General features: G+C 42.8%; 1 protein-coding gene across 9 annotated transcripts in view; it reads left to right on the top strand.

The window, feature by feature from the left end:
• dab1a (DAB adaptor protein 1a) overlaps nt 1-11,252 on the top strand; it is a 206,856-nt gene that overhangs the window by 121,531 nt on the left and 74,073 nt on the right. For 8 of the 9 annotated variants that reach the window (XM_032524869.1, XM_032524865.1, XM_032524871.1 and 5 more), the window contains exon 1: nt 6,082-6,373. The exons of the other annotated variant lie outside the window; for it this stretch is intronic. The gene's annotated coding sequence lies outside the window, so the exon portion shown is untranslated. Of the gene's footprint in view, nt 1-6,081; nt 6,374-11,252 lie in introns of those variants that run through there. 9 annotated transcript variants of the gene reach the window in all.

The following is an 11,252-nucleotide window of genomic DNA, read 5'->3' as shown; positions in this document are numbered from 1 at the left end:
GGTTCAAAAAGGCATTTGTGCAAAAATGCATTTCCTTTTTCTTTTTCTGGGTGAAGACAAAGACTCTTGGTTCTGGATTTTGAATATGTGTGGTCCTCCATGGTTCCATCTTCAAACTTGCCGGGGCCGGGAAGCTACAATACCCCTTAGCAACATTAGCAGTCCTGGGAGTTTATCATGTCATCGAAAACACAAAAAGCGGAGCACTGTGTCCTGAATGTCCCTTACCAGCTTATGTATTTCATGATGACACATGACTATGGAGCATCTACCCCAGTTCATGCTACTGGAAATGTAAAATTTCAAGCCAATAGCAATATATGAAGTTGATGGTGGTGTTAAATATTAGTGAAAAAGGACATGTTTGTCAACGAGCAACACAGGTTTTGATAATGAACAACTAAACTCGTCACACACTGGACCTTTAAAGTACCTGATATTTACTGTACTTAAGTATCAAAAGTCATTTTCTGATATTAAATGTACTTAAGTATTTGCAAGTACAATGTCAAAAAACTTTGAATATGAACTTTATTGTGGCTTCCTGGTAGTAAAGCATAATATTCAAGGTTCCTACTATTTCTTAAACATCTATTTCAAACTCTGACTTCAACAAAGAGAGAGACTGAATTTTCATTTTTTGTGAGGAAGAATCTTTCATTCCAAAATACGAAAAAATGTTCTTGCATATGCCGCCACAGGTGTGTAACCTTACCTTCCCCACTGTCGCCGGGGTGGTCAGCGTCTGTTACGATGGCGGCAGAGCTTGCAGCAAGTGTTTCCATGACGCTATCCATTATTATGCTTCCTCCTCTTCTTCTTTAGTTTTGACGCTTGGCAACAAACAGGCAATACGTCGCCAACTGGAATGGAGCGTGCATTAACTTGCAATCTAGGCGCAATGTTTCGCCAAACAGCTTTTTTTGCAGCCTAACAAATATCTTCTGACATCTTCTCAACACATTTTATTGAGGAAATGTAGTGGAGAAATAGTAGTTTCCAGAAATATAAATAACACACTAAGTGCAGATACTGCAAATACTAATTAAGTGCAGTAAGAAAGTATCTGTACTTTGTTACATTGCAACATTGCTATTGAAGGATCACAAAAGTCTTCTTTTAGGACTTACTAGGATATACATTGTGGTGACATATGTAGGGCTGGGTATCGTAACCGGTACTGTTACCAATATCGGGATTTCGTTACCGGTTCCTAAATTATATATAGTTTTTCCTGTGTGTCTCTATGACTTTAGCGTTAGACAGCCAATCAGCAGCATCATTAGAGCTTGGTAAGAGCATGCAGCATGCTTATTGGCTCACAGATGCTGATGAGACTTATTCTTAAGGTATTGAAAGAGGCAATTACAACGAGTTCAGCAGGGCTCACAGCGACGCCGGGAGGTGGGATTCGATAACCTTTACTTCCCCTCTGTTCTAAGGGAACACTGTGGTGTGTGTGTGTGTGTGTGTGTGTGTGTGTGTGTGTGTGTGTGTGTGTGTGTGTACGTTCCTATGTCTGCATATGCATGAAAAGTGCTAATGAAACATGATGAAATATGATGGATCCTCCCAGAGGCAAAAGCTCTCAAAGTTAGACATCCTTATGAAAATATAAATGTTTGACATCTCAACAAAGCACGTCTTTATCAGGCGCACACACACACGCGCGTGCACGCTCAGGAGTATTTTCAAAACTCCACTGCATGTGTCTGCAATTACAATACAGACTTCTCAGATTCAATAGATTTTCTACCATCTCTCCTCATCTCCATTCACTCCCTTCACATCTGCCAGGAGCTTGATATCCTTATATATCAGTTATTGAAGAGTGGCATGCTTTGATATCTACACTTATGCTGGGATATTTCATCTTTGGAGGGGGGTCCGTTGTTATTGCTTTGTTCCATCTGCCTCTTTTTTTTCCTCTCTCTCTCTCTCACTCACTCATTCATTCTTTGCCTACACATCCAAAGTCAACACGCTGGTGTTCATATAGCTAAGTAAGCAGTAGGAGATAGTGGGTCAGACCCTGTACATTTGGGTCAAAGCTAATCTTATTCCAGTCTACATGTGTCTAACAAGTTCACCTCCAGACGTATTGACGCCATTTCACTGGAGACTGTCTATTACAGCTAACATTTGCTTACAATGTAATGAGTCCCAGTATGCCATGTTGATGATATAGTATGGAGTGATGAAAATCCATAGCACATGGTTATAGTTTAAGCTTTTGATACTGTGTAGCAACCATCATTTCGCCAACATCATGTCTTCATCAGATGCAGGGAAGAAAACTATCTGCACCCAGCCAATAGCGGCATCTCATAGGATGGACATGCAGCCGATACCATACTCAGAATTCATTCATATACATCATGAAATACAGTGGAAACCATAATTGACAACAAGATAAATTAATCTTTTTATTTAGTCCATATAGTTGTCTTTAGTGTATGAAAGGATTAGCTCTGAAAGCAAGGATTGCTATTTCACCTAGAACCTAGAATACTGAATGGGATAAAACACCATTATGTATGCAAAACATGGATGGGCCTCGACCCTGATATGTTGTATTGAAATATTTAATGCTACTGGATTTACATGTTATTTGTTTTTGTTTGCCTTCATATGTGTAGAGCGTTGCTGGGTCACCTGAAAGGCGCCATAAAATGCAAACTAATATTATACGCTATGGCATTGGCTTATATGACCAGAACCTGTCAATTTTAAATGGTTTTACTGCCACTGTGTGTTCTTACTCTGACGGAGACCTGCTGTTTGTTGCTACACCTTTTGAAAACTTTGGACCATGACCATGTGCTCCAGATCTCTTCCTGTCTCATTGTCTGCTCTGTTGAGCCACCGGTTTGAGCTCTGAGTTGGCATCGTTTAATATAACATAACATGTTTAACATAACATCCATATGATGAACTGTCAGAGACCATCCCACTGTACTGCACTGCCACCACTGTAGCTCTGCAGTGCCAAGCTGTGCTCAGGCAATTAGAGAGCTGCCTTTGTTGCCTTTTAACGAGTTTGACCCGTTTTGCTGATAATACGCATTTGCACTGTCGATGCCTCTTTTTTCATTTGCTCTTACTCTCTCTCTGCATATGTGTGTTTTGGAGGAATCTTAAGCCTGTAAAACCGTGTTTGGTGTGAACAGTAAGGGGGAGCTGACCTTTACGTTCTCAGATATCAAATCCATCTGGATATTCCCATAGATTACTCTAAAGAGTCTGTCTATAGAACGTGTGTGTGTGTGTTTATGCAAATACAGTTTTGATTAAGGTGTGTGTGTGGGAGTGTGGGGAAAGAGAGGAAGCTAGCTGCTGGCTTGCACACATCCAGCATCCAGGGGTTATCTGTTCAGCCAAGCTCAGACAGAGACTGCGAGAGAGGAGGAAGGGGAGTGAGGTAGGCAGATACTGAGGGATGGAGATATGGCAAAAAAGGGTAGAGATACTAAAGTGTGGGAGTGAGATAGACAGGAGGGCTCTACAACGATAGAGAAGGTAAACTACAGCTACACCTAGGTAGGAAAATGGAGCGGCGAAGGAAAAGATAATGAGAGGAGAGAGCCGTGAGGAAGGCAGAGGGATGAGGTGGTGTGGTTGAGAAAGAAAGGAGGAGAGAGAAGTGTATGGACCAACGTGAGATTACTGAGATGGAGAAATTAGGATTTAAATCAGGTTTCAGTAGGAGTAGATTTACATATAACAGGGATGATATGGATACGTCCTTACCTACATTCAGGGAAGCTTAAATGTCACTACAGACATTTTGGCTTTAACACTACAGACTCTGTTCTATAAATTATATGTGATGTAGTCTTGCACCTTTCTACACAACGCTGTGGAGGAGGGTCTGGCTAGTCCACGCAGCAATCCGGGATAGGAGAAAAACATGCTGTGGTTTATTGGCATTTCTTTAAACCCGTTTTGACTGTTCTTCCTTGGTTGGTGGGCCGTGCACGAGACAAGCGCATGAATGCTGACGATTGGCTGAGATTGGGTAAAATTTCATGGCAAGCCAATCAGAGGAGGAGTTGGGCGGGTATTCGAAAGCACGCATAGTCGAGTCAGACGCACAACGCACAACACAAGCGAGACAGTCAACGAGAGACAGGTATGGCAAGCCCAAATGATCCAAAGGTACCCTTCTCTACATGGAAGTATAGCCATCACTTTTCCCTCCAAGAAATTAAAGGTTTCTGTTATTAATGTATTGTATAAAGTGTCCATGTCGTTATAATAATCAGATGTATCATAAATAATTGAACATGCACGTGTATTTTAAGGACGGGTTACATTTGAGCATTTAAAAATGTATTTAAAAGTAATGCAATAGTTACATACTGAAGTAACTAGTTACTTTTATAATTTGAAACTAAGTAACTAAATTACTTTTGGAAGCAGTAACTCTAAATAATTACTTTTTATAAGTAAGTTGGATATAGATACACAGGAAATAGGCTATATTCGATGTAGCTGCTTAACTAGAAAATCTCGCCAACAGTTTAACGTTTACGTTAGTTGCCCTACAGCTGTCAGTAACTTTTTCGTATACTACCTCCTAATAGCTGTATTCTCAGTAACGTGACCCCCCGCGTGGTATTAAAGAGGACCATTGCCAGCGCTAATTCATAGTAACCAGGCGTTAAGACCGAAACAGCACTGTGTTAAAAAGAAAAAATGACCAGGGGTTGTGTTGGCGGGGGCATGTCGCTTGATGTACAGGTGACATGATGATATATATAATTCAACAAAAGCCAGTTGGAGTACTAGTTTGAAGGTTTATCGGACACTCTGCTCCGCTGTGTACAGTTCTGAGGATTTAACAACTCTGGAACGTTATCACAGTGGCAATCATTTCACAAGGATTACACAGATAATGGAATTACCCACCCATGTTACAAAGTAATGTCCCAGGAATGTGCCTTTTAACGTATTAGATTAGCCAATGCCGTGTGTTAGGGTGAGCCAGATTTGCTGAACAACACCTCCGATTTATTTGCCTCCTACCACCCCACGGTGGTTTTTCACCAACTTTGAAACCAAACCTACATCCTATGCTTGAATGGGGAAAAAGAGGTTTAGTTGGAAGCCTTCGAGCGTCTCCCAGTCTTTGCAGAGATCAGAGGAATAGTGTCCACGCCGAGGCTCCTAAACCCCTGACAGCAACACACCACATCTGAGGAAGAGGAGGCTCTGAGGCGCGGAAGTGGAGGAGAAAGGGATAGGAGGAGGTGCTGGGGCAGAAAAAGTGAAAGGAGGTGGGGATTAAAGGAGGCAAGCTGCACATGTTTAAAACTTAAGAAGAATAGAGGAAAGGCGTGAAATGGCAAAATGCTGAGTGAAGTCAGTAATGTTGCTTCATCCTCTCATTTCCAAGTTTTCTTTTATAAATAAGAGTCAAAATAAAATGTGTCTTTAGGCCTAAATTGTCTTCTTTTTTAAAAAACAAAAAAACATCGTAGAGTAAGTAAGAGTGCTTCCACTCTTAAGTGAGTGGGTTTGCCGAGTCCTTGACTCACACACAGACAATTTAGGATGACTTAAGTACGGGTGGTTAACCAATCAATAGTCTGTGCTGAGTGACTGACTGGGTGAAGCCTGCAGCATGACCACTGCTTGCGTACATTCATGACTCAATGAGTGCTTCTTTCTCAGCATTGAGTGGAAAAAACGTGAACGTGTGATGACTATAACCTCCTGACAGTACAGTCATCCTTTAACAGCCTCTAAATTACAACCAACACACAAACAGTGAAGCACAAGTCTGATGACGTCTCTTCCACAACTTTGAAATTCAAGCCCAAATTCCCCCATCGGCCCCTCCTCCTTTCTTTCTCCTTTCATGTTTTCTTACTCATTATGATTTTGTTAAAACACATTTTCTAAATCCTCCACCGTCACCCAGTGCTTTTTCCTTCCCCCTCACCCACCCTCCACTCCCACTCCTTGAAAGCTGTAAATCAGGACAGTTCCGCAGCGGAGGGGTTAAGCCGAACCCGGCCTTGTGATTGGCTGCCGGCCGGCGGTCTGAACCAGCCTACAGAAAGAGGTAACCAGGCAACCTCAGAGAGGGAGAGAGGGAGAGGAAAGAAGAGGGGGCTAGAGGAGCGCGGAGGAGAAAAAAAAAAAAACGCGCTGAAAGAAGCCTGGCATAGTTTTGTGGGGATTGTGGAAAAAGATGTAACGAGGCTTTAAAGCGCTCTCCCCGGGATGGAAAACTGGATTAATCTCCATGCTGAAACACACTGTGGATGTCTGAATAAAACCGGAGGAGATACTCGGGAATGAATGGATTCTAAAGCCTTTTCACAAAATGGGAACTAACTGTGCTCATTTTCGCTGTAGTGCAAAGGTAAGTACGCCAATGCAAACAGCCTGGAAAAGGGACGCATCACAAGTGGCACGTCCCGGGCACAAGGGCTGCAAAGTGCACAGGCTACTTCTGGATCGGTGTGTGATAGTTAGGGTGTCGGGACCTAAAGAAGAGCCTGTGGATTCAGTGCGCTCTGCTCCTATCACTGCAATGAATTATCTATCGCTGCTGCTGCTGGTGCAAACCCGGATTTTAGTGTTTGTGCGCGCGCGTCTGTGTGTAGGGCGGGTGGGGGTGGTCGCAGTGACCCCCCTCACTGTACTGGTCCTGGGCAGTGTGTGTGTGTGTGTGTGTGTGTGTGTGTGTGTGTGTGTGGTGTTAGGCGGGAGGAAAGACAGGGATTTGCTGCATTTGGCATCTGTCTCCCCGGCGTGTGTAGTTGTGTTCGCCCTTCTATTGGAGATCATTATTCATGGTGATTTCTATAAAGTCATCCAACCCAAAGAAATGTCTTTGCAGTTATAACGTGCTTCCCCTTGCTTGGTGTAGCTGCTCTGCCCCCAGCGAACACCATCTAAGACGGTAGTCTGGCTTTAGCAGCCTGCTCCATGGTGACATTTTAGTAACCTTATTATAGGCTGCTTCAACTTAAATGAGTCGTATTCAGTAGGCCAAGTGTATTTTTGTGACCCATGCTTTTTTTTAAATATATATATATATATATATATATATATATATATATATATATATATTGTATGGTCACACACATTTTATTCAGGCTACTTTATTATATGCTCCTTTGGAGCCCCCCGCAGTGGTTAAATGAATGTTACTGATGTGTGGGGGGGTTTTGCCCACTTTGGAGGGTTGGCTGGCAAGGTGAGTGAAATGAAGTGGATTGGTTACACCGATGTTGAAGTGTTAGCGTAGAAATGTAGTGAATGGGGTCTGTAACTGGTTCTCAGTCACTGGGTTTAGGTTGATGTGGGGGGGGGGGGGGTGTTGAATGGGCGACCCGGGCAGCTCGCTCAGGGGGCCCAGGCTCCGCTGCAGCTAAAAGCCGCATTAATCATGAAGCTCGTGTGCTCTGCAGACTCAGACTCTCTCTCTCTCTCTCTCTCTCTCTCTCTCTCTCTCTCTCTCTCTCTCTCTCTCTCTCTCTTTCTTTCTGTCTGCACAACCTGCGTCAGCTTTATACAGGTGTATTAGTAGCTGCATGTGAATTGGTTGTTTCCCGTCTGCATGTTTAAAACAGGACTCTATTGAATGTATTTTGCATTTTGTCACAGGCGTCGGATCGGCATGTCACTCACAAGCATGCAACCCGAACACCTGCATGTCCCATTACTCAACGCCAGTTTTTATGTTGAGGTCCATTACCTTGAGTATTTCTAATTTGTGAAACTATAAATTGTTCCGCATGTCAGATGGAAAGACTGTTTTTTTTTTTTTACTCCACCATATTTCTTTGATGGTTATTAGTTACTCAGCAGATTTAGAATTTACATGTCTAGCATTGAAATCATAAACTGCTACTATTAAACTGCTATAGCCAAAAATGTACCCATAAGGTTACTTCCAACTATTTCTCATACAGTACATACAGGGGGCCGCCCGTAATAATGAGTACTTTGGATAATGACTCTAAAAATACTGTTGCTTATTTACTTTCAGCTGTAAAAATAGAGATTTGAATTCAGGAGATGTGGTTTTTTAATGAATTAAATAGTAGTGCTGCTACTTGTTAAGGGTTTGAATACTTTTTCCACTGCTGCCAAGCAGACCTCTTACTTCTGCCCGCATGGGCCCAGCAGGCGACTTCAGGGCGTCATAGTAACCCACAGCGTATTGTGTAGTTAACTCAAAGAAAATCCTGTTGAAGGCTCTCTTTCTCCCTCTTTCAATTCCCATCTCCATCTGCTCCGTCTACAGTCTCTGCCTCACTCTGTTGCTTTCCACAGCCCGAGCCTGCCTCTTGTAATTTATGTTTTCCAATGCAGTATAGTAGGTCTCCTAGACTGTGCTGTTTAACGGTCGACACTGCTGTTTGAATGAACGTCGGACTAAATCTCAAACAGAAAAGAGCTCTCTCAGGTTATGTAGTGTTGACATCGGGAAATCCTTGAAGCCCGGAGCTTAGTATTCTGGTTCCTAAAGCTTTTAACATCTTTTGCAAAAGTAAGCTTGTAAGTGTGTATTTGAGTCAGAGACGTGGTGTACCTGCGATATCTGGAACGCCAGCTTTTCACTCTGAAGAGTTTCGTGCTGCACACAAACTCATCTGACACCATGTAAGTATCTGCCTAAAGTGACACGCTGTACAAAATGAAGCACCCCCCCTGCAAAGAATTACATTTAACTGTGTTCTTTGTGAAGTTTAGCACTTTAAAAGTAAGGGTGGCCATCGAGCACGTAGACGTGAACTTTATCAGCCAGGAAGAGTGTACCAAATGACAACCATAGGGTTAAATTACCCGTAACCTGTTTACACTGTAGAGTTGTATTGCAGCCTTATCATTCACGTTGCTGCCCACTTTGCTGTTGCACCCCAGCGACACTTGTTGCCATGGATACAATTCAACTTCCACCACAAATTGAGGGCCTATTCAAGTTACCTACTTGAGTCCATGCAGGCTGTGTCTCAGTGGCTTTTCTTTAAATCCGCTGTGCTGAAAACACTGAGCCGGCAGCTGCAGGGGAAACAAACTTGTGCATAAAGATAACTAACATTCACCAGGTTCACCAGCTTTATTAATTTCCTTTCCTGTTTGACCTGGAAGCCCGATGGAAATGCCTTTTTTCCCTCCTCACTTTGTCTAACTTGACGACAACAACAACAACAACACAACTACACAGTCAGATACCTTTTCCCATTGGACCGTTTCTAACCATGGTTCACTTGGTCCATTTAGATTTTGATGGCACTTTTTTAGGTCAGCTCCAATATCTTTTGTATCAGTGTGAACCCCCCATGAGATGGTACATCCAATTAATGTTTGACTTTTTTCTCAGCAGCGTGCACGTTTACACACAGCTTTACAATCCTGTCCTCCCCATCAGCAGGAATGTCGGCCATGTCCAGTCCTAAAACATGCGGTCTCTGTTTTGGTAACTTCCAAACTCATACACCAGCTGTGCACTTTTCCTCCTCGTCATTTTTGTATTCAACCTTTTCTCCCCTCACCTCAGATGCTACAAAGCACTGTAAGCTTCTTAAATGTACATGTCAGATATGTCAAATATAGAGTTCTTATGCATTGACAACAGTAAAAAAAAGAACTGAAAAGAAGACATCCCAGTAAAAATAACACCTTCTTTGCTGAGGCATTTTAAACAGGTTGTAACATGCTAAATGTCTTTTTTTTTTCAGTAGTGGGTTCCACCATTACAGATACAGGAAAGAGGGGGGGGGGGATTGACTGGCTCTTGGCTGGCTGCCATTCCCATTGATCCACATCCTGTGTCTGCGTGTGTTTGTGTGTGCGACATTCTCTCGGATATAATTGGCATCGAGAATATCTATACAGCCAACTAGAAGCATGTGTGTATCCTATTTCCTGGCCTTTATTCACTGTTAGGGAAAGAACTTGTGTTTGTGATACTCATCACACAGACGCATAGACTTTAAGACACAGCATGTGCACAGAACTGTCATTACCACCAATAACAATTACTTTCTGAATACCAACAAGCACGTGACACACACACACACACACACACACACACACACACACACACACACACACACAGCAGGGGCTGTGTGAGAGCAGAGGTGCAGATCGAGCTGCCAGCTAATCTGCCTCTGCAGTCTGTAATCTGTAATCTTCTTTAAACACTCGCAATCTGTCCACACCACTGGGATTAGCGTCTGCAACACACAAACCCGCACACTTTTCGCTGCCCTTACATTTGACCACAAAAAGACTGCTGTGTGGATTTTTCATGCTTTGCACTCCGACTTCCCATTTTTAAACAGCACTATGACTGGGAAATGGAATAAGTAGATAAATAGAAGAAACTGGACTATATAGTTAAGTCTACTTTACTAGTTTTCAGAGGACCTTAGTAAGTGTAATTATTGTGTAATTGTGTTAACAATAATTGTGTTAATCACAAGTGTGCGTGGGGCAGGTATTCGAAAAGTTGGATCGGAGGACTTCGTGGTGTTCGTCAAAAACCTCACAAATATATTTTCATGGTTACAACAGATCAGGTTAACTGGCTACATTCAGCTTTTCACTACCAGTCTAGAAATGAATAAGCCGTGGTAATTGCTTTATTTTTTTTCATTCACATCCAGCCTCGTTCAGCCCTCTGCTTCTCTGCGATTATCGCCCCTCCACATCTTTACCCTCACAGTGTCCTTACTGTGTTTTCACAATCTCTCCCTTTGGTTCTCCATCTCTGCCCTGTTCCTACTGTCTGTTTTTCTCAGCATTGCTGTTCCTCTCTCTCCCCCTCCATCTCTCTCTCTGTCTCTCCCTCTCTCTCTCTCCCTCCCCCTCCATCTCTCTCTGCCTGCCTGTAGTGTAGCTTCGGGGATCCTGTTGTTTCAGATGAGATGTTTATTATGGAACTGAGACTGTTGGCTTCATCCCTTCTTTCCCCTCCACATCACCGTTAGTATTTCACATCATCATTATCACATTTTCATCTATTTTCTCTTACATACTGCTGATCACGTCCGGACCTTCTGCTCATTTTGTTCTCCAGTGAGCACCACTTTGGGGTGAAATCGCAAAGGTGTTCACTTTGTTAATGAGTTTTCACAGCAAACAAAAGCACTTTAGAGCAGGAGGTGAAGACACACATACACACACAGAGGCATGTACCACACTGGAGTCACAGCACATTAACACTTAGACTAATTGAAAGTCTTACATTCTAATTTTCCCCAGAAGTCAAGATCCCCCCCCCC

Source organism: Etheostoma spectabile, chromosome 9 (genome assembly GCF_008692095.1).
Source record: "Etheostoma spectabile isolate EspeVRDwgs_2016 chromosome 9, UIUC_Espe_1.0, whole genome shotgun sequence".
Taxonomy (NCBI): Eukaryota; Metazoa; Chordata; class Actinopteri; order Perciformes; family Percidae; genus Etheostoma; species Etheostoma spectabile.
The sequence above is the reverse complement of the archived record's forward strand: the minus strand, read 5'-3'. Positions and strand labels throughout refer to the sequence as shown.